This window comes from Oncorhynchus keta, chromosome 34, assembly GCF_023373465.1.
Source record: "Oncorhynchus keta strain PuntledgeMale-10-30-2019 chromosome 34, Oket_V2, whole genome shotgun sequence".
Taxonomy (NCBI): Eukaryota; Metazoa; Chordata; class Actinopteri; order Salmoniformes; family Salmonidae; genus Oncorhynchus; species Oncorhynchus keta.
Genome location: NC_068454.1, coordinates 23813721 through 23833889, shown reverse-complemented (window position 1 = coordinate 23833889; position 20169 = coordinate 23813721). Strand labels below are relative to the sequence as shown.

The window sequence follows — 20169 nt, the reverse complement described above, 5'->3', positions numbered from 1 at the left end:
ACACAAAATCCGAGGAATGTTCTAGAAAACTAGAGCGGTTCTGTGTGTGTATGCCCTGTAGTGGGAGTAGAGGTCGGGAGCAGGAAGGGGCTTTGAACACACAGAGTGTGTAGTACTGTATGTAACCTAGTGAGTGTGTTAATGTATTTTCCTACTATAGAGTTTAAGCAGTCTATTTAACAGTAAAGACAGGTCGATCCCATTTCAGCAGTAGGACCAGCTGGGAAAAGGGAGTTTGACGCTAACTGAAAGTACTTTTTCAAGGATGGTTGGATACCTGTAATTTCTAGCCCTGACCAAGGTCTCATATAGGAGATTAGCAATGACTCAGCTGGGGTCAGAGATGAAACAAGCAGTACACAGCAGAGTACAATACAGTACGGCTCTCCGTGAGCTGCATGTGTCTATCATCCGGTCTCTGAGTTTAAGAGGACATTGGACAGTTTCTCTACGTACTACATTATATCCTAACCTTAACCATCAGGAGGGGAAATGCTAACTGACTTCAGAACAGCATCTAAGGGTTAGGTGCGTGAAAGAAAGGGTGAGAGAGAAAGGGTGAGAGTGAGAGGGATGGACAATGGACGATTCTCCTGAAGCCTCTCTCTCGCTCTTGCCGGCGGAAGAGAAAAACACTCCTCATTAATTCTCACTGACAACTTTGTGAAAACAATGAAATTCAATCATGGCCAATTACTGAGAACATGAGAGGAGTGAAGGGGAGAGCCAGACACAACAGACTTGTTTTTGGTAGGCCTGATAACCGTTGACGATGAGACAGCCTAAAGGGAGGAGGTCAGTGACCTGGCAATGTGCTGCCAGGACAACAACCTCTCCCTCAACAAGTAAAAGGAGCTGATTGAGGACTACAGGAAACGGAGGGCCGAGCACACCCCCATGCACATCGACGGGTCTGTAGTGGAGCGGGTAGAGAGTTTCAAGTTCCTTGGTGTCCACATCCCTCAGGAATGAACATGGTTCACACACACCAACACAGTCTTGAAGAGGGCACAACAACGAATCTTCCCCCTCAAGAAGCTGTAAAGATTTGGCATGGGCCCTCAGATCCTCAAAACGTTCTACAGCTGCACCATTGACAGCATGTTCACTGCAGTGGAGGCCGCTTAGGGAGGACGGCTCATAATAATGGCTGGAACGGAGTAAATGGATTGGCATAAAACGCATGGAATTTGATACCATTCCACCTATTCCGCTTCAGCCATTACCACAAGCCTGTCCTCCCCAATTAAGGTGCCACCAACCTCCTGTGGTTGGCTGGCTGTATCAATGTTTGCTATGGCATCTGCTTGGTATCCGACCGCAAGACGTAACAGAGGGTAGTGGGTGCGGCCCAGTACATCGCTGGGGCTGTGCTCCCTGCCATCCTGGACCTCTATACCAGGTGGTGTCAGAGGAAGGCCCTAAAAATGGTCAATGCCACCCAAGTCACACACTGTTCTCTCTGCTACAGCACGGCAAGTGGTACCAATGCACCAAGTCTGGAACCAACAGGACGCTGAACAGTTTCTACACCCATGCCATAAGACTGCTAAACACAGTAGTTAACCAACTAGTACCTGGATTATCTGCGTTGACTCTTTTTGCACAAACTCTTTTCACTCATCATATGTTGCTTCATTCACCTGACAGGTGTGGCATATCAAGAATTTGATTAAACAGCAGGATCATTACACACCTTGTGCTCGGGACAATAAAAGGCCACTCTAAAATGTGAAGTTTTGTCACACAACACAATGTCACAGATGTTTCAAGTTTTGAGGGAGCGTGCAATTGGCATGCTGACCGCAAGAATGTCCACCAGAACTGTTTCCAGAGAATTTCTCTTCCATAAGCTGCCTCCAATGTAATTTTAGAGAAATTGGCAGTACGTCCAAACTGCCTCACAACCGCTGCCCACGTGAAACCACGCTAGCCCAGGACCTCCACATCCGGCTTCTTCATCTGCGGGATCGTCTGAGCCCAAACACCCGGACAGCTGATGAAACTGTGGGTTTACACAACCAAATAATTGCACAAACTGTCAGAAACAGTCTCAGCAGGGTCTTGACCTCACTGCAGTTCAGCTTCTTTCCCGACTTCAGTGGGCAAATGCTCACCTTGGGTGGCCATTGGCACGCTAGAGAAGTGTTCTCTTCACGGATTAATCACAGTTTCAACTGTACCGGGCATATGGCACATAGCGTGTATTGCGTTGTGAGGGCGAGTGGTTTGCTGATGTAAACGTGGTGAACCGAGTGCCCCATGGTGGCAGTGGGGTTATGGTATGGGCAGGCATAAGCTACGGACAATGAACACAATTCTATTTTATCAATGTTAATTTGAATGTACAGAAATACCGTGACAAAACCCTGAGGCCCATTGTCATGCCTTTCATCGACCATCATCACCTCATGTTTCAGCATGATAATGCATGGCCCCATGTAGCAAGGATATGTACAGATGAAAATGACCCAGTTCTTCCATGGCCTGCATACTCAGCAGACATGTCACCCATTGACTATGTTTGGACAGCGTCTCCTGTGGCGGGCCGGGCGCAGTGCGCGCTAACCACCAAGGTTGCCAGGTGCATGGTGTTTCCTCCGACACATTGGTGCGGCTGGCTTCCGGGTTGGATGCGCGCTGTGTTAAGAAGCAGTGCGGCTAGGTTGGGTTGTGTATCGGAGGACGCATGACTTTCAACCTTCATCTCTCCCGAGCCCGTACGGGAGTTGTAGCGATGAGACAAGATAGTAGCTTCTACAACAATTGGATACCACAAAATTGGGGAGAAAAAGGGGTAAAAATTGTTAAAAAAACACACAAAAAAATAAATAATAATAATGTGAAATGTCAGTATAATAGTAGAGAGATGTCACGTTCGTCCTCTTCTTCTGACGAGGAGTAGCAAGGATCGGACCAAAGTGGTACGTGTTCATGACGATATTTATTCAACTCAGAACACTAAAACAAAAATAACAACGAGAGTGATAGGAAACAAAACAGTCCTGTCTGGTGACATACACAAAGACAGAAAACAATCACCCATGAAACACAATAGGAAACAGGCTCCCTAAATATGGTTCTCAATCAGGGACAGAGATTGACAGCTGCCTCTGATTGAGAACCATACCAGGCCAAACACAGGAATAGAAAATCATATCAAAACTAACATAGCCAACCCACCCAACTCACGCCCTGACCATACTAAAACAAAGACATAACAAAAGAACTGAGGTCAGAACGTGACAAGAGAATGATTTATTTCAGCTTTAATTTATTTAATCACATTCCCAGTGGGTCAGAAGTTTACATACACTCAATTAGTATTTGGTAGCATTGCCTTTAAATTGTTTAACTTGGGTAAAACGTTTGGGGTAGCTTTCCACAAGCTTCCCACAATAAGTTGGGTGAATTTTGGCCCCTTCCTCCTGACAGAGCTGGTGTAACTGAGTCAGGTTTGTAGGCCTCCTTGCTCACACACGCTTTTTCAGTTTCAGTTCTGCCCACAAATGTTCTATAGGATTGAGGTCAGGGCTTTGTGATGGCCACTCCAATACGTTGACTTTGTTGTCCTTCAGCCATTTTGTCACAACTTTGGAAGTATGCTTGGGGTCATTTTCCATTTGGAAGACCCATTTGGGACCAAGCTTTAACTTCCTGACTGATGTCTTGAGAAGTTGCTTCAATATATCCACGTAATTTTCCTTTCCTACATCATGATGCCATCTATTTTTTTAAGTGCACCAGTCCCTCCTGCTGCAAAGCACCCCCACAACCAGATGCTGCTACCCCCATGCTTCATGGTTGGGATGGTGTTCTTTGGCCTCCCCCTTTTTCCTCCAAACATAACGATGGTCATTATGGCCAAACTGTTCTATTTTTGTTTCATCAGACCAGAGGACATTTCTCCAAAAAGTGCGATCTTTGTCTCCATGTGGAGTTGCAAACCGTAGTCTGGATTTTTTTATGGGGGTTTTGGAGCAGTGGCTTCTTCCTTGCTGAGCGGCCTTTCAGGTTATGTCGAATAAGGACTCTTTTTACTGTGGATAAAGATACTTTTGTACCTGTTTCCTCCAGCATCTTCACAAGGTCCTTTGCTGTTACTCTGGGATTGATTTCCACTTTTCACAACAAAGTGCGTTCATCTCTAGGAGACAGAACGCATCTCCTTCCTGAGCGGCATGACAGCTGCGTGGTCCAATGTTGTTTACACTTGCATACAATTGTTTGTACAGATAAACATGGTACCTTCAGGTGTTTGGAAATTGCTTCCAAGGATGAACCAGACTTGTGGAGGTCTACAATTGTTTTTCTGAGTTCTTGCTGATTTATTTTGATTTTCCCATGATGTCAAGCAAAGAGACACTGAGTTTGAAGGTAGGTCTTGAAATACATCCACAGGTACACCTCCAATTGACTCAAATGATGTCAGTTAGACTATCAGAAGCTTCTAAAGCCATGACATCATTTTCTGGAATTTACCAAGCTATTTAAAGACAGTCAACTTAGTGTATGTAAACTTCTGACCCACTGGAATTGTGATACAGTGAATTATAAGTGAAATAATGTGTCTGTAAACAATTGTTGGAAAACTTACTTGTGTCATGCACAAAGTAGATGTCCTTACCAACTTGCCAAAACTATCGTTTGTTAACAAGAAATTTGTTGAGTGGTTGAAAAACTAGTTTTAATGACTCCAACCTAAGTGTATGTAAACTTCCGACTTCAACTGTACATATCCTACCACACTGGCTCTGACGCTCGTCGGATGTGGCAGTGCTTGAAAACTATTACGGACTAGAAATGGAAACCCAGACGAAAGCTGCCAGTGACGCGAGCGAGCATTCCAAACGAGCTAAATGCCTTTTATGCTCGCTTTAAGGCAAGCAACACTGCAGCGTGCACGAGAGCACCAGCTGTTCTGATGACAGTGTGATAACCCTCTCGGTAGCCGATGTGAGCAAGACCTTTAAACAGGTCAGCATTCACAAAGCTTCGGGGCCAGACTGATTACCAGGACGTGTACTCAGAGCATGCGCGGACCAACTAGCAATTGTCTTCACTGACAGTCTGTAATAACTACATGTTTCAAGCAGACCACCATAGTTCCTGTGTCCAAGGAAGCGAAGGTAACCTGTCTCAATGATTACCGCCCCATAGCACTCACGTCATTAGCCAAGTGTTTTGAAAGGCTGGTCATGGTTCACATCAACAGCACCCTCCTGGGTGCCATAGACCAACTCTAATTCGCATACTGCCCCAACAGATCCACAGATGACACAATCCCAATCGCATTCCACACTGCCCATTCCCACCCGGACAAAAGGAACACCTATGTGAGAATGCTATTCATTGACTACAACTCAGCGTTCAACACCATAGTGCCCACGAAGCTCATCACTAAGCTAAGGACCCTGGGACTAACCACTTCCCTCTGCTACTGGATACTGGACTTCCTGATTGGCTGCTCCCACGTGGTAAGGGTAGGCAACAACACGTCTGCCACGCTGATCATCAACACCAGGGCGCCTCAAGGGTGTGTACTTAGTCCCCTTCTGTTCTCCCTGTACACATGACTGCGTGGCCAAACATGACTCCAACACCATCATCAACTTTGTGATGACACAACAATGGTAGGCCTGATCACCGACAACGATGAGACAGCCTATAGGGAGGAGGTCAGAGAACTGGCAGTGTGGTGCCAGGACAACAATATCTCCCTCAATGTGAGCAAGTCAAAGGAGCTGATTGTGGACTACGGGAAAAGGCAGGCCTAACAGGCCCCCATTAACATCGACGGGGCTGTAGTGGAGCGGGTCGAGAGTTTCAAGTTCCTTGGTGTCCACATCACCAACGAACTATCATGGTCCAAACACACCAAGACAGTCGTGAAGAGGGCACGACAAAACCTTTTCCCCCTCAGGAGACTGAAAAGATTTGACATGGGTCCCCAGATCCTCATGAAGTTCTACAGCTGCACCATCGAGAGCATCCTGACCAGTTGCATCACCGCCCTGTATGGCAACTGCTCGGCAGCTGACCGTAAGGCGCTACAGAGGGTAGTGCGTACGGCCCAGTACATCACTGGGACCAAGCTTCCTGCCATCCAGGACCTATGTAATAGGCTATGTCAGAGGAAAGCCCATAAAATTGTCAAGTGGTACCGGCGTGCCAAGTCTAGGACCAACAGGCTCCCTACTCGCTGTTTATTATCTATGCATAGTCACTTCACCCCTACCTACATGTACAAATTACCTCAACTAATCTGTAGCCTCGCACACTGACTCGGTACTGGTACCCCCTGTATATAGCCTCGGAATTGTTATGTTAATGTCTTACTTTTTATTATTTTCTCTTTTCTTTATTGGTAAATATTTTCTTAACTTTTTTGAACTGCACTGTTGGTTAAAGGCTTGTAAGTAAGCATTTCATGGTAAGGTTTACACTTGTAGTCAGCGCATGTGGCAAATAAAGTTTGATTTGATATACAAAGGGAATACCATATGGTGATTAGGCTTAGATGTAACTGTACGGAACCAAACCATATGGATACACTCAAGTACTGCCTGAAAACCCCTATCGGTATCATGAGGATAATTATGTGATATTAAACAGCTAATCTAAAAGTCTGATTAGATATTACGGTCATTAAATAATTCAGATATTTCCAGACATTTTTGCCAAAACATTGTTTTTAGAGTTTAAAACATTGATCAGGTTGACTCTACTCTACTGATCCCTCTATCCCTGGAGGCTGCTACACCACAGCGGGTTGGAGGTAAACACTTAAATATTCATGCATCAATTAAACCTGATTAAATGAATCTCAGAAATAACACCTGACAAAGCTTTCCTAACTGCTATTACAACTGTTTTAACTCCAACTTTATTATGAAGATAAATCCTGTCCTGTGCTGCCTATGGTCTATACTGTCTGTACCCAGTGATACTCATCAACATTTTTCACTGCCAGGTGGTTGTAAAACAAGACCCTTCTAGTAGCACCCACTAAGATAGAGGCAAGCTAGGCCCTAGGGGGACTGCTGCGCTCTCGGGTGTCTCGTCAGGGAGCAGGACTGAGTTACAAACCCTGTAAGTCTCTGGGGGTGAGGGGCTGGGGGTGAGCGGCTGGGGGTGAGGGGCTGTGGGTGAGCGGCTTGATGTACTGTATATGTATTTGGGGAAGGGGTGAGGGGTTATGGGGTTTCTGGGGGTATCCCTCTTCTTGGCCCTGGTCTGAAAAGTGAAATTGCTCGGTCTCTCTGAGCCTCTGCTCTTCCTTACAGCTGTATTAACATATTTAACACATCTCCCAGGACCCACTTAACCTAAAAGCAATCATTTTCACAGCAGAACACTGGCATCACAGATTAAGCAGTGTGTGCGTGTGTGTGTGTGTGTCTGCATTGCTTTGTATCAGGAGACAGGAGATAATTGCCTGAGCAATAGAACATGTTAAGATGCTGGTAATTCAGTGATTGCTTCTGTATGGTTAACTCCCCAGACTGGCTGTGTGTCAGAAAACAGACGGTAGAGACAGTAACTGCTGGACACACACACACACACACACACACACACACACACACACACACACACACACACACACACACACACACACACACACACACACACACACACACACACACACACACACACACACACACACACACACACACACACACACACACACACACACACACACACACACACACACACACACAGCTCCAGAATCAATTGAGCAGTAGGTCAGCTGAGAGCACACCCAGGGGATTCTTCATGGCCATGCTATATTAAAAAGTGAATATGACATTACAGTCTGCCAACAGTGCTGCTGTTTAGACATAATCCCATCCCACCTCCCCTATTAATTTACAGTATGTCTTTCTCACAGCAAACCTATATGAGGCTTTTACCACACAATCGTTTTTTCTACAAATCAGGGAGACAATAGGAGAATGTTTATATGTTAGTTAATGACTGGGTTCTGTCTGTCTCATCTTATGCACCATAAGTATCTCTCACTTTCTTTCACAAGAATGACAGTAACAAATGTTCCCTCCACCTGAATATGGTTTGATACTGTTCCATAATGCTCAATGAGACTTGAAAGAGCATTATACTCCTGCATAAGGACCACAGGAGGTTGGTGGTGCCTTAAAACCTTTGAAGGCTCCTGAGTGGCGCAGCGGTCTAAGGCACTGCATCTCAGTGCTAGATGCGTCATTACAGACCCTGGGCTGTATCACAACCGGCCATGATCGGGAGTCCCATAGGGACAAATGGTCCAGCGTTGTCTCCCACAAATGGCTCCAGCGTTGTCCAGGTTTGGCCAGGGTAGACCGTCATTGTAAAATAAGAATTTGTTTTTAACTGACTTGCCTAGTTAAATAAAGGTTGAATAAAAAAATATGGGCTTGTGGAAATGACGGGACCGGAATCAGTGGAATTGTAATCAAATACATCAGACACATGGTTTGTAGACGTTTGATGCCATTCCGACCATTATTATGAGCTATTCTTTACTCCGAAGCATCCTGTGATAAGAACATATAGATAAAGGACATATACGTAAATACAAGGGGTAGATATGACATGGCTTGTCCTGGGTGTGCAACTACTGCCCCCTTCTGGCCAAAATCTGACAACACAGTCAGATCTGTTAGGTCAGGAAGACAAGAATGGTATGCATTTACTCTCCTTTGTCTGATTATAGAAAACCCACTCAATTTCACAGTTTAAATTAACTGACAAAGTCAATAGATATCATCTAGATAAGTCTGAACTGTGCAATTAGAGTGATTGGCTAGATGTGTAACCTCGGGGACAATGGGATTGGCTGAAAATGGTTCTAATGATGACTGCCTACTAATTACCCAGAGAAAGGCATCCATCTTCCAAAAAAAAGAGTGAAAACTACCAGCTATGGCCACCAACTCACTTCTCACAGTAACAACTATGAACACAGAAAGCTGAACTATAAACAGCCGAAACTGAGCAAAACAGCTGTCGTTGGAAGGCTATGTGATGCCTACAATGCTAAAAAGAGGGGAGACATGGTTTTATGGGGAAGAGTCCAACACAGTCAGGACCAGCACATTAACATCACTAAAATGGTATACCGAACCTAATAACACTATCATTTTTGCAGTCCCCACTATAGGGTTACGGTGTCCAGTATAGTTGCTTTGCATGCACTAATGCCCATTGGAATTAGATTGTCGCGGTACAGTGGTTGTTAGGCATGGCCATAGAATTAGAATGCGTACATTCTAAGAATGTAACATTGAAGAACTACGGCAGGCAGAAGGTGACCCAGGTCATGGTCTGGGTCACCTTCTGCCTGCCGTCGTTCTTCAATTCCAACAGTCTAATCAAACATTCCAAACATCAGATGTCACCTATCTCATTTGGTGTGAGGCTTCTTTTTCAATTTGATCGGATTTTACTCTTCATTATTGAGAAATGTGTTACTATTGTTATCTGGGTGGGTGTTTTGGCATTACACATTGGAGTCCCAGATAGTGAGGCTCTTTGTAAGGCTTGGATGCCCCCCATGATCCCAAAGCAGTGGGCCAGCGCCTCACCTATCAACATCGACACACACACACTGTTCTAAGAAACATGGAATCAGGCCACTATCAGAACTCACTTCTCACCAGATCACCAGAGATACTACGCCCAGCTTTTCAGCCATGTTTGTAAAACCTCTTACCCGGTTAACTGAGCTGAGGAGTGAGGAAAGAGATGGAGTGGCAGAGCTTGTCTGGAAGAGGAAGGTTGGAGAGGTCCATGGGAGAGCTGAGAGGATGAAGGCTGCAAGATGTGTGTTCTGTGGCCCCTTTGCTCACATCTACCGTCTGTTGGGCGGCATGGGACTGATCCGTTTCTGGTGGCTTCTACAGGTACAGTGATGTGAAGGGGCACAGGGGGCATGAGCCTATAGGAGAACACCACAATGTTACACATTGGCAACAAGGCAATAAGATGAATGAAAAATTGCACTTTATATATAACTTTTCTTCTATTCCATCGATGGGGGATGTGTCAGAGGTGTGAGACGCACAAGAGAAGAAGGGTGTTGAGTGGAGAACTGACAACTGTAAAGCAAGCGAAGCTCATCCAGTATCAACCTCCCAATGTTTCACCAAGAGAGGCTGTCGCTCTCATCAATATGGGACATCATTCATGCTGACATTCAGAATTCAATTAGCTAATAAAATATACTTTTTCTTTGCACTGAATTGTCTCCAAAAAAGAATCAGTAGTTTGAGGAGGGTTGAAACGATATAAATTCTAAAAGTAGTCAAAGTATTGATATGTGACAAAGGAAGGGTACATGCAGGGGGGGACTGGGCTGGTGCATATTAGCCTGTCTTTTGCCCAAAATGATGGGGGCCTCAAGGAAAGAAATGGGCCGGTGTGTTAGAAATGCCAGAGACGGCCCCTGCGTACATCAAGAACAGTGGAGGCTGCTGAGGGGAGGACGGCTCATAATAATGGCTGGAATGGAGAGAATAACTATGTGTTTGATGTATTTGATACTATTCCACTCATTCCGCTCCAGCCATTACCTCGAGCCCGTCCTCCCCAATTAAGGTCCCAACAACCTGCTGTGATCAAGAACCATTAAAGCTGAGGTTCTCTGATGATGATGCCCCACATTAGGACATGCCTGCGCCTGTGAAACCCTACCACCTGCTGGTCTGTCAGTGAAGTGCACCTGGCTGCAGGGGAGAGGTATAGTGCATTAATCACCAGGACTAACTACTACTCTAACCCAGGCCATTTCAACCAGAATGAAAACACTGGAATTAGCTGAAGTTGGTTCTCATTAGCACCTCTCCCTAAAGCTACGAGTTTAATAATGAAAATGCTCACTCATAGTCAAACCCTATGAAACCCTATGATTAACTGGCTAATTGGGAGGAATCAGACACAAGACCTAGCCTAATGATGGAGAGTTTTAGACACACATACAGTCCAATACTAGCAATCCCCTCACAGTCTACTCTACACCATCACAGCCTGTATATGTCTTTATGTATAATTGCAGAGTATTGAAGGTGCTGAAAGTCATTTACAAAATCCTAATAATTGTAGAATGAAAAAGAAAAAAGGTGTAGTGGGTAGTTTCTCATCTGACTGAAGAGATCAATGTGTCTGTGTAGAGTAGCACTGTAGAGAGGATTTATCCACTAACTCTAATGCACATTAAACGGTTTACATTCTGTCAATGCTCTTGGCAATTGTTTATAAAACCAGACTCATTGTTTGAAAAAACAAGCCTTTATTCATCGACATTTCTAGCATTTTGAGGGCCCTAAACAAGATTTGGTAGGGGGGCACCTCGCAACAAAACATTTTAGTGGCCCCCCCCCTCTTGACGGCGGAGATAGAAATGTGTAGCTTTAAAGTTAATTTCTTGCAATTCCACACATTTTGCCATGGGGCGTAGAGAAAATGTTGCAGTTTTAAGGCACATCTTCTGCAATTCTACCAATTTGTCTATGGGGCACAGAGAAGATTTGGCATCTTAAAACAAATTTCATGCGATTCTACACTGTGCCATCCTCTTCACATTTTGCGATGTGATGGAGGGAACATTTTTCCAGTTTTAAAGCTAATTTCCTGCAATCCTAAACATTCTGCCATGACTTAGGCCATGTTCATATGATATCTGAGTGAGAATCACTAACAAAATCAATAGGGGCCCGCTGGAGGTCAGAGTCCCTGGGCTCATGCCTTGTGTTATGATCATCGTTATGATCATGCTGTTTAATCAGCTTCTTGACATGCCACACTTGTCTGGTGGATGGATTATCTTGGCAAAGGATAAATGCTACCTAACAGGGATGTAAACAAATGTGTGCACAAAATTTGAGAGAAATAAGCTTTTTGTGAATATGGAACCTTTCTGGGATCTTTTGTTTCAGCTCATGAAACATGGGCCCAACACTTTACATGTTGCATGTTTGTTGAGTGTACTTTAAAATGACTAAAGCCAAATCGAAACTGTGTAGAAATGATAATGGACCTACATTCCTAAAGTTCCTTGACTGTGTCCAGCTAGCTAATAACCACCGAAATGAAAGCTAGACAATCAGGGAGCATAGACAATTCCAACAACGATGGATAGAGAACAAAAGTCCTCTATCAATCTATACATCGGCCGACTTTATTTTATACTTGATTTTTTATGCTGGCATGGCATCTCATCTCAGATATAACCATGGATATGACCATATAAATATCATTAATTAGAATGAAATAGTGTTAGCTCTATTTCTATGGATATCATGCAATCGATTAGTCTGGCTGCGCTTTCTTCCTCCCGGAGAAAGCGAGCGGTGTGTGGACCTGTGTGAAGCTAGCCACATTAAGGATTATCAACAATAGTGGAACAAGCTGTTCGACTTCAAAATAAATGTTCCCCATTGAAAGTGATTCGAACTACATTAATTTCACATTTCCTTTCAAATGGTATCAAAAATATGAATATCCTTGCTTCAGATCCTGAGCTACAGACAGTTAAATTTGGGTATGTCATTTTAGGCGAAAATGGAAAAAAAGGGTCGGACCCTTAAGAGGTTTTTAATAAATTTTAGAACAAAGCTGTAACGTATCTAAATGTGGAAAAAGTCAAGGTGTCTGAATACTTTCCGAAGGATCTGTATATGCACTGTACAGGCTTACATATGGAACGTGGGTCCATGAAATGGGGTATCAGCCCACTTACTCAGTGACACCAACCGATTACCATTCTAAAAAGGTTTACATACATTTTAGTGTCAACGTCATCATATTAGGGAACTTTAACTGTGGGAAATCACCTAACTATTCATCATATTGTGGGTGTTGAACGTTCACATTGCAATGTACAGCCTTACCCCATTTCATGGACTCAAGATCCATAGGTATCAGCCTATTCGGTGACAGCATTTAAGATTCCCAATAATGGCAAAATCGAACAGAAATACTGTTTAATCAGTATTTATTTAAAGAAACAATTTGTGCGTCTACAACTTTCTAACTCATCATTATTCACGAATAATTCAGTACTATCCGTAATCATGGTAGCATCCACATTAAAGTAGAAGTGTTTAGAAACTTATTCAATTCTTATTTACAATAAAAGTGACTCCAAAAAAGGCACTACACATTATTTACTATTAATTTCTATTGGGCACAAAATAATCTGAAACACAACCAAAACAAGCAGCAAATCCTTACAACATGTTTGTAGAGTCACAGGCTTGATGTAATCATTGCATGTTAGGAATATGAGATCAAATAAGTGAATTTGTCCCAATACTTTTGGTTCCCTAAAATGGGGGACTATGTACTAAAGGTGCTGTAATTTCTAAACAGTTCACCCGATATGGATGAAAACACCCTCAAATTAAGGCTGACACTCTGCACTTCAATTTCATAGTAATTGTATCATTTCAAATCCAAATTGTTGGAGTACAGAGCCAAAAAAATAGAATACTTTCGGAGCTCACTGTAGGTGTACCCCTAATGCAATTCAAAAGTCGAATACATCCACAGTGTGATTTCAACAGATTGGTTCTTATTTTGTGTCAAATTAGCCAATTATTGTATTTTGTTAAAGTTAAAAAAAACAAAATGCTGACCTTGTTTAGCGTTATCTTGTCCAAATACAGCATGATGGCACTATTTGTATCCGTTTGTATCACTGTCAATGGGGGACCTTTATTTTGAAGGCAAACCGCAAATTCCACTGTTGTGGCTAAGTCTTATTGTGGCTAGCGCTGAGGGTGATTACTACTGCCTGAATCAGTCTTGTTTTCATGGAATTAACTTTTGTTGGAACATCATCTCGCTTCAACACGGTGGGAATAACATGACTGGAGTGGGAGGTTGAATGACGATGTTGTGGTGAATTGACAATACAATATTGTATATTCAGGATGTATTATGCAGTGATTTGTAGCTAAATGTTAACGCCAGCTAGCCAGCTGTTTTAACGTTAGTGTAATGTGACATGATGATGGGACCGAGGCCCATTGCTAGCTAGCTAGCTAGCGTTAGTAGTTAAAGTGTTTGACAGTTAGTTAAGCGATCTTGTTGACACTAACTAAGTAGCTCGCTAAAATAAGTGATTGATTTGCGCAGCGTCGACGCTGATTCAAAATGTGACAGCTACAGCTGTGTATTGGGATGTCACGTCAAATGAATAATTTCCATCCTGTGTGAAAATGCGACACTGCTCGTGTGATGGCCTGCCACAACGTTAAGCTTGATTGCCAGTTAGCGATGTGTGGCTACAGTTATTAATTAATAAGTTACTGATTAAAGACACGTTAGATAAAACTAAAAGTTGTTTACTAATCAAACCTATTTGGAGTCAATTCTAATGGTAAATTAAGCTAGCTAGCTCGTTGCTTGATCAGCTGGCTTGCTTGTTGTGGTCAGCTATGGCAGTTAGTTATGTGATTGTGGTTTCATAGCACGTAGGCCTGTCACCACCTCCCCAGACAATGTGGATCTGTAGTTAGGAAATTGCTATACAATATTCCTTATTTTCCAGCCTGATCTTGAATCGAGCTTCCAAGTAAATAACCCCCGCTCATCACACAATAGCAAGAATTAAGATTGCTAGCTACCACTCCCCCTATTGTCAGTAGACTTTATTGAATGCAGTTCCTAGTATCAGCCCAGCAGATGATGTTGTAGCTACACCAACAACAGCTGTACGATAGGAGCTTGGAATTCTGTGCTTCCAACTTTGTGGCAACAGTTTGGGGAAGGCCCTTTCAGCATGACAATGCCCCCATGCACAAAGCTAGGTCCATACAGAAATGGTTTGTACAGATTGGTGTGGAACTTGACTGGTCTGCACAGAGCCCGGACCTCAAACCCATCGAACACCTTTGGGATGAATTGGGGACACTGACTGCGAGACAGGCCTAATCGCCCAACATCACTGCCTGACCTCACTAATGCTCTTGTGGCTTAATGGAAGGAAGTTCCCGCAGCAATTTTCCAACATCTCGTGGAAAGCCTTCACAGAAGAGTGGAGGCTGTTATAGCATCGAAGGGGGGACCAACTCCATATTTATGCCCCTGATTTTGGAATGAGATGTGTGATGAGCAGGTGTCCACATACTTTTGGTCATGTAGCATATACGGTTCACTGAAAACGGTTCTCTGAATACTGTCAGCTGTAGTTTCAGTGCTGCTGCATTCCTCTTCCCCTTTCACCCCTCCGCCCACATAGCCACACATTCATGCTGAAACGCCTCAGACTGACCTATTTTAGCTCTTACACAATTCCTGCCATGGCAGATTGTGCTGCTACATCTCCAAAGCTGCTTACAAAGGCCCTAAACCAGTAGTAGGTTCCTATTCTGCCATATATCCCCACAGTTTGATATGGTCTCTGCATTGACTTCTTGTGCACTGTTAGCCCATTCTTAGATTGTAATGTAAAACATATACCGTCTATTCACAAACCTGTCTGCTGCCCAGTGGCAAAGCTTGGATATTAAAGGAGTAGGCTCTCCTACACTCCTTAACAGGTCATTTGTGGGTACAGTCTGTGATTTGAATATGAATATAAGCTTAAAAGTCTTTATTTATTTTACTAAAATGCTATAGGTTACATGAACTGAGCATCATCAAACTGTCATCATGAGGAAATACAACTTGCAACATAGAAAATGAGAGATAAGACACCTGTTAGACTTCCTAGTTCATTGGGGTCAGTGGATAGTGTGACGACCCTCCCACTCTGTCTGCCGTATTCTCTCTGTTATTTCCTTATTAGGATGCTGGTGGGTGGAGTTGGGAGGGTCGTCAGCTACATGGGAAACACCTGGGCCCGGTGTCTCCCAGGATAAATACACCACTTCCCCATTCATGGAGGAGACTCTCTCCATGCAGACACCTTTATAGATTTGGTTGTTTTACTTGGTGGTTTTTTGGTTGTTTGCTTTGGAACCTTTCAACACCCTGCATTATCACATTCATGCAAAACACGCACACTACTGACTACTGATTACAGACACCATTGTATATTATACTTAGTTACTTATTTAATAAATATTTTATTACTCCTTATCTCCACGTTGTCTCCCTTTTGTTACGGGCTTTGAGCCGGTTCGTGACAAGTGGGGGCTCATCCGGGATATTTGAACTATTGGTTTGGGAGACCGTGAAGGTATGCGTTTGGTTTGCATATTTTGTTTGAGTTTGATAGGCCCAGTATTGGTTGCCTTTGTTGTTTGGTTTGTGTGCTGTGTTGGAGAGAGTATAATGGTTAGTTTCCAGGCCCTGCCTAGCCTGAACTCTTGTTCTACTTTCTGTTGGGACGTCAGTCTGAGGTGAGTAATCGGCTGTGTACCTCGGTGGGAGATTTGGGTAGGGTAGTGGAACTTGCTACCCGGAGCTATAGCCTTTTTCCCCTGATAGGTTTAGCAACATGTTTCATTTTTTGGAATATGTTGGGCATGGTTAATGTTTGTTATTTTTGTGTGGCGTCTGTGGACTGAGCAGTTGTCTCGGGGGCACAGCCGTGGCTTGGTGGAATTTGCCAGCATGCTGGGGAGTTTTTCCTTGCCAGCGGGCTACAGTGTGTAAATTCCCACCGCAAATCTGCACGAAGACTAGGGTTGAGTTATTGTAGGTTTTGGGGAAGCTCCGTATCTCATCTCTCTTCTGTGGTGCTCAGGGTGATTGTCAATTCTCGGGTTATGGTCTGGTGTGCTCAGCAGAAGGGAAGAGCGAGAATTGTAGATAAGTTCATTCGCTCTCCATCAGAGGAATTGTTAGATTTAGGTACTAAAGAACAGCTGTTAAAGGTAGTGGAACACTACACGGTTGAGATTAGTGATAAATGTCTAAAGAATTCTATTAGGTTGATATTGAAGGCCAATCTGATGGAGAGTGGTATTCTTGAAGTTACCACCGGGCCAGCCTCTGCTGAGGATTTGTCATCTCCCCATAACGTTACAATGGCCATTCCATCGGTTAGTCCTAGTAGCCTTCTTTTTGAACAGCAGAAAGAACTGCTTTTGTTACAGCTGGAGCATGATCGTGAGAAGCTAGAGCATGATCGTGTAAAATATGAAAAGGAATTGGCATTTAAACAAGATATGGAGCGTGCTAAAATCAAGTTGCAACAAGAACGTATAGAGTTGGTTAGGGAAGGAAAGATCTCAGGGGAGAGTTTGTTTTGGGAAGGTGACCCAGATTTACCTAGGGGTAGTTCCGCTTTTGGTCGTGCCCCAGAGACATTTGATATTGTTGGGAACTTACGGTTATTGCCTCGGTTTAATGAAAGGGACCCCGAGACATTCTTTTCGTTGTTTGAGCGGGTTGCTGACGCTAGGAGTTGGCCTGATTCTGACCGCACTTTAATGTTGCAGTGTGTGCTGACTGGTAAAGCGCAGGAAGCATATTCAGCTCTTAGTGTACATGACAGTGCCAGTTATGATAAAGTTAAAACTGCTGTGTTACAGATTTATGAATTGGTCCCTGAGGCTTACCGCCAACGATTTAGAACTTTTAAAAAGGGATGATAACCAGGCTCATGTTGAGTTTGCGACAGTTAGCTTTACAGTTTAATCGCTGGTTTTCCACCTCTGCAGTTGTGACTTTCCAAGGGCTGTGTGATCTGATTATGTTAGAGCAATTTAAGGACACAATTCCTGATCGTATTGCCACGTATATTAACGAACAGAAAGTAAAGAATGTTGCTGAAGCTGCAGTTTTGGAGGACGAGTATGTGTTGACTCACAAAAGTGTCTTTGCAGAGCCCCGTATTCGGAAAGTTTGGTGGCGTTCGGATAGATTTGGGCTTCGCTCACCGAGATACTTTGGTTCTCGGGCAGAGTTCTATTCAACTAGGGTTGAGCCTGACTCCCGTGGTAAAGCTGACTTTGGGCAGGAGTGTCACTACTGTCAAGGTTCAGGTCATTGGAAAAACGAATGTCCACTTCTCAGGTCAAAGGGTGCTTACGCTAAATCTAAGCCTACTGCGTTAGCTGCACCTGTTCCACATCAGTTCATTCAGGACTCATTTCCTCAGGCCCAGGAGAATGTGAAAGTCCATATTGATCCAGACTCTTTACCTTTTATTACGGAAGGTTTTGTATCTATGTTAGGAAGTAAAGACCTAGTGCCAGTGAAGATCCTGAGAGACACAGGTGCCTCTGAATCATTTGTGTTGGAGTCTGTGTTACCCTTTTCTGCTGAGACTGATTTGGGGAATAGTGTTCTAATTAGGGGAATAGGTTTGAACACTCTGTCAGTTCCATTGCATAAACTGATGTTGGATTGTGGGCTGGTGACGGGTGAAGTTGTTGTGGGGGTGCGTCCTTCGTTGCCTATTGAGGGTATCGATGTTATCCTTTGGAATAACTTGGCTGGTGAGCGTGTATGGCCTGTCGTGTTTCCATCTCTAGTGGTCTCCACTAAGTCGTCATTTGTTGAGATTCCTGATGAGTGTACAGAGTTTCCCAGAGGTGTTCTCTGCGAGTGCAGTGACACGTTCTATGAGCCGTGGCGAACTGGTCACTGCGCCGACTAATGATGATAATAATACAAAGTATGTCACTGTTTTCCCTGTTATCCCGTTATCTGTAACCCGCTCAGATCTAATCAATGCGCAACGGGATGACCCCACGTTGGAAGAGTTGCGTGATCAAATTGTGCCTATAGAACAGTTGGGAGATGTCGCCCATGGCTATTTTCTCCAAGAGGATGTCCTGATGAGAAAGTGGGTGTCTCATGATAGTTGTTTTCTGGGGGAGGCAATTAGTCAGGTTGTTGTACCAGTTAAGCTTTGTGTGTTGGAAACTTCTCACAGCGACGTTGCTGGACATACGGGGGTGAGAACCTACAATTGCATATTGAGACATTTCTTTTGGCCTAGATTAAAGAGGGATATTTCTGATTTATCAAAACTTGTCACTCCTGTCAATCAACTGGTAAGCCTAATCAAGCTATTAAACCAGTACCATTGTTTCCTATTCCTGTACTCAGCCAACCTTTTGCGTATCTGATTATTGACTGTGTGGGTCCTCTGCCTCGTTCTAAAAAGGGTAGCAGTTACCTGTTCACTGTGATGTGTAAGACCACTAGGTTTCCTGCTGCCTATCCTCTCCGATCTATCACGACTAAATCGGTGTTAAAAGCTTTGACTCAGTTTCTCTCATTGTATGGAATCCCTAAGGTCATTCAGAGTGATCAAGGATCTAATTTGACCTCTAATCTGTTTAGTCAGGTTATTCAACAGCTCCATATTGAACACAATTTGTCTAGCGCCTATCACGCGCAAAGTCAAGGAGCACTGGAGCGTTTCCATCAAATACTTAAGTCTTTGTTGAGAGCTTATTGTACTGAGATGGATAAGGATTGGGAGGAGGGGTTGCCTTGGTTACTGTTAGCCGCTAGGGAAGTTTCACAGGAGAGCACAGGTTTCAGTCCAAATGACCTTGTGTTTGGACATAGGGTGCGTGGACTTTTATCTGTTTTCCAGGATAACTGGAAGTCTCCCGAGCCTCCTCAGTCCCTGTTACCGTATGTGTGTGATTTCCGGCGACTGCTGTACGCCGCTGGTGAAATGGCTAAAGAGAAGTTATCATCTTCACAGGAGAGGATGAAGGGCATATTTGATCGCCGAACTGAGCCTCGTCACTTTAGTCCAGGTTCTTGCTCTGCTGCCAATTGTTGGTTCTCCTTTTCAAGCCAAGTTTCTTCTTTTCAAGCCAAGTTTCAAGGTCCATATACAGTGGTGCGCCAGTACACTGAGCAAAATTATCTAGTTGCCACTCCAGAACGGAGGAAAGCACACCAGCTTTGCCATGTAAATCTGTTAAAACCCTATTATGCACGTTCCTCTGAGACTGAACAGTGGGTTTCTACAGAGGACGGTAAAACCTGTTCTTTTGGCTGATACTGTTGTTTCCTTGGGTTCTTGTCGTGCTAGATCTGTGCATGAGGAGGAAGATGTTCCTGGTCCTGACGATTGTATATTGCAGGGTAGATTGAAAAATTCAGAAACACTGGATATTTTAGACAGTCTTCTCACTCACCTACCTGTTGATGGGTGGAAAGAGATGGTTGGTCTGATTCAGAGATTTCCAGGTTTGTTTTCTGATACACCTACACGTACAAACTTAATAGAACATGATATTGACATTG

At 43.8% G+C, this 20169-nt stretch overlaps 1 protein-coding gene across 4 annotated transcripts in view; it reads left to right on the top strand.

The window, feature by feature from the left end:
* The first annotated feature begins 13758 nt into the window (after positions 1-13758).
* LOC118371335 (A-kinase anchor protein 11-like) overlaps positions 13759-20169 on the top strand; it is a 37051-nt gene continuing 30640 nt past the window's right edge. For 3 of the 4 annotated variants that reach the window (XM_052493478.1, XM_052493479.1, XM_052493476.1), the window contains exon 1: positions 13759-13853. The gene's annotated coding sequence lies outside the window, so the exon portion shown is untranslated. Of the gene's footprint in view, positions 13900-20169 lie in introns of all 4 variants that reach the window. The other variant, XM_052493477.1, reaches the window with a different exon arrangement.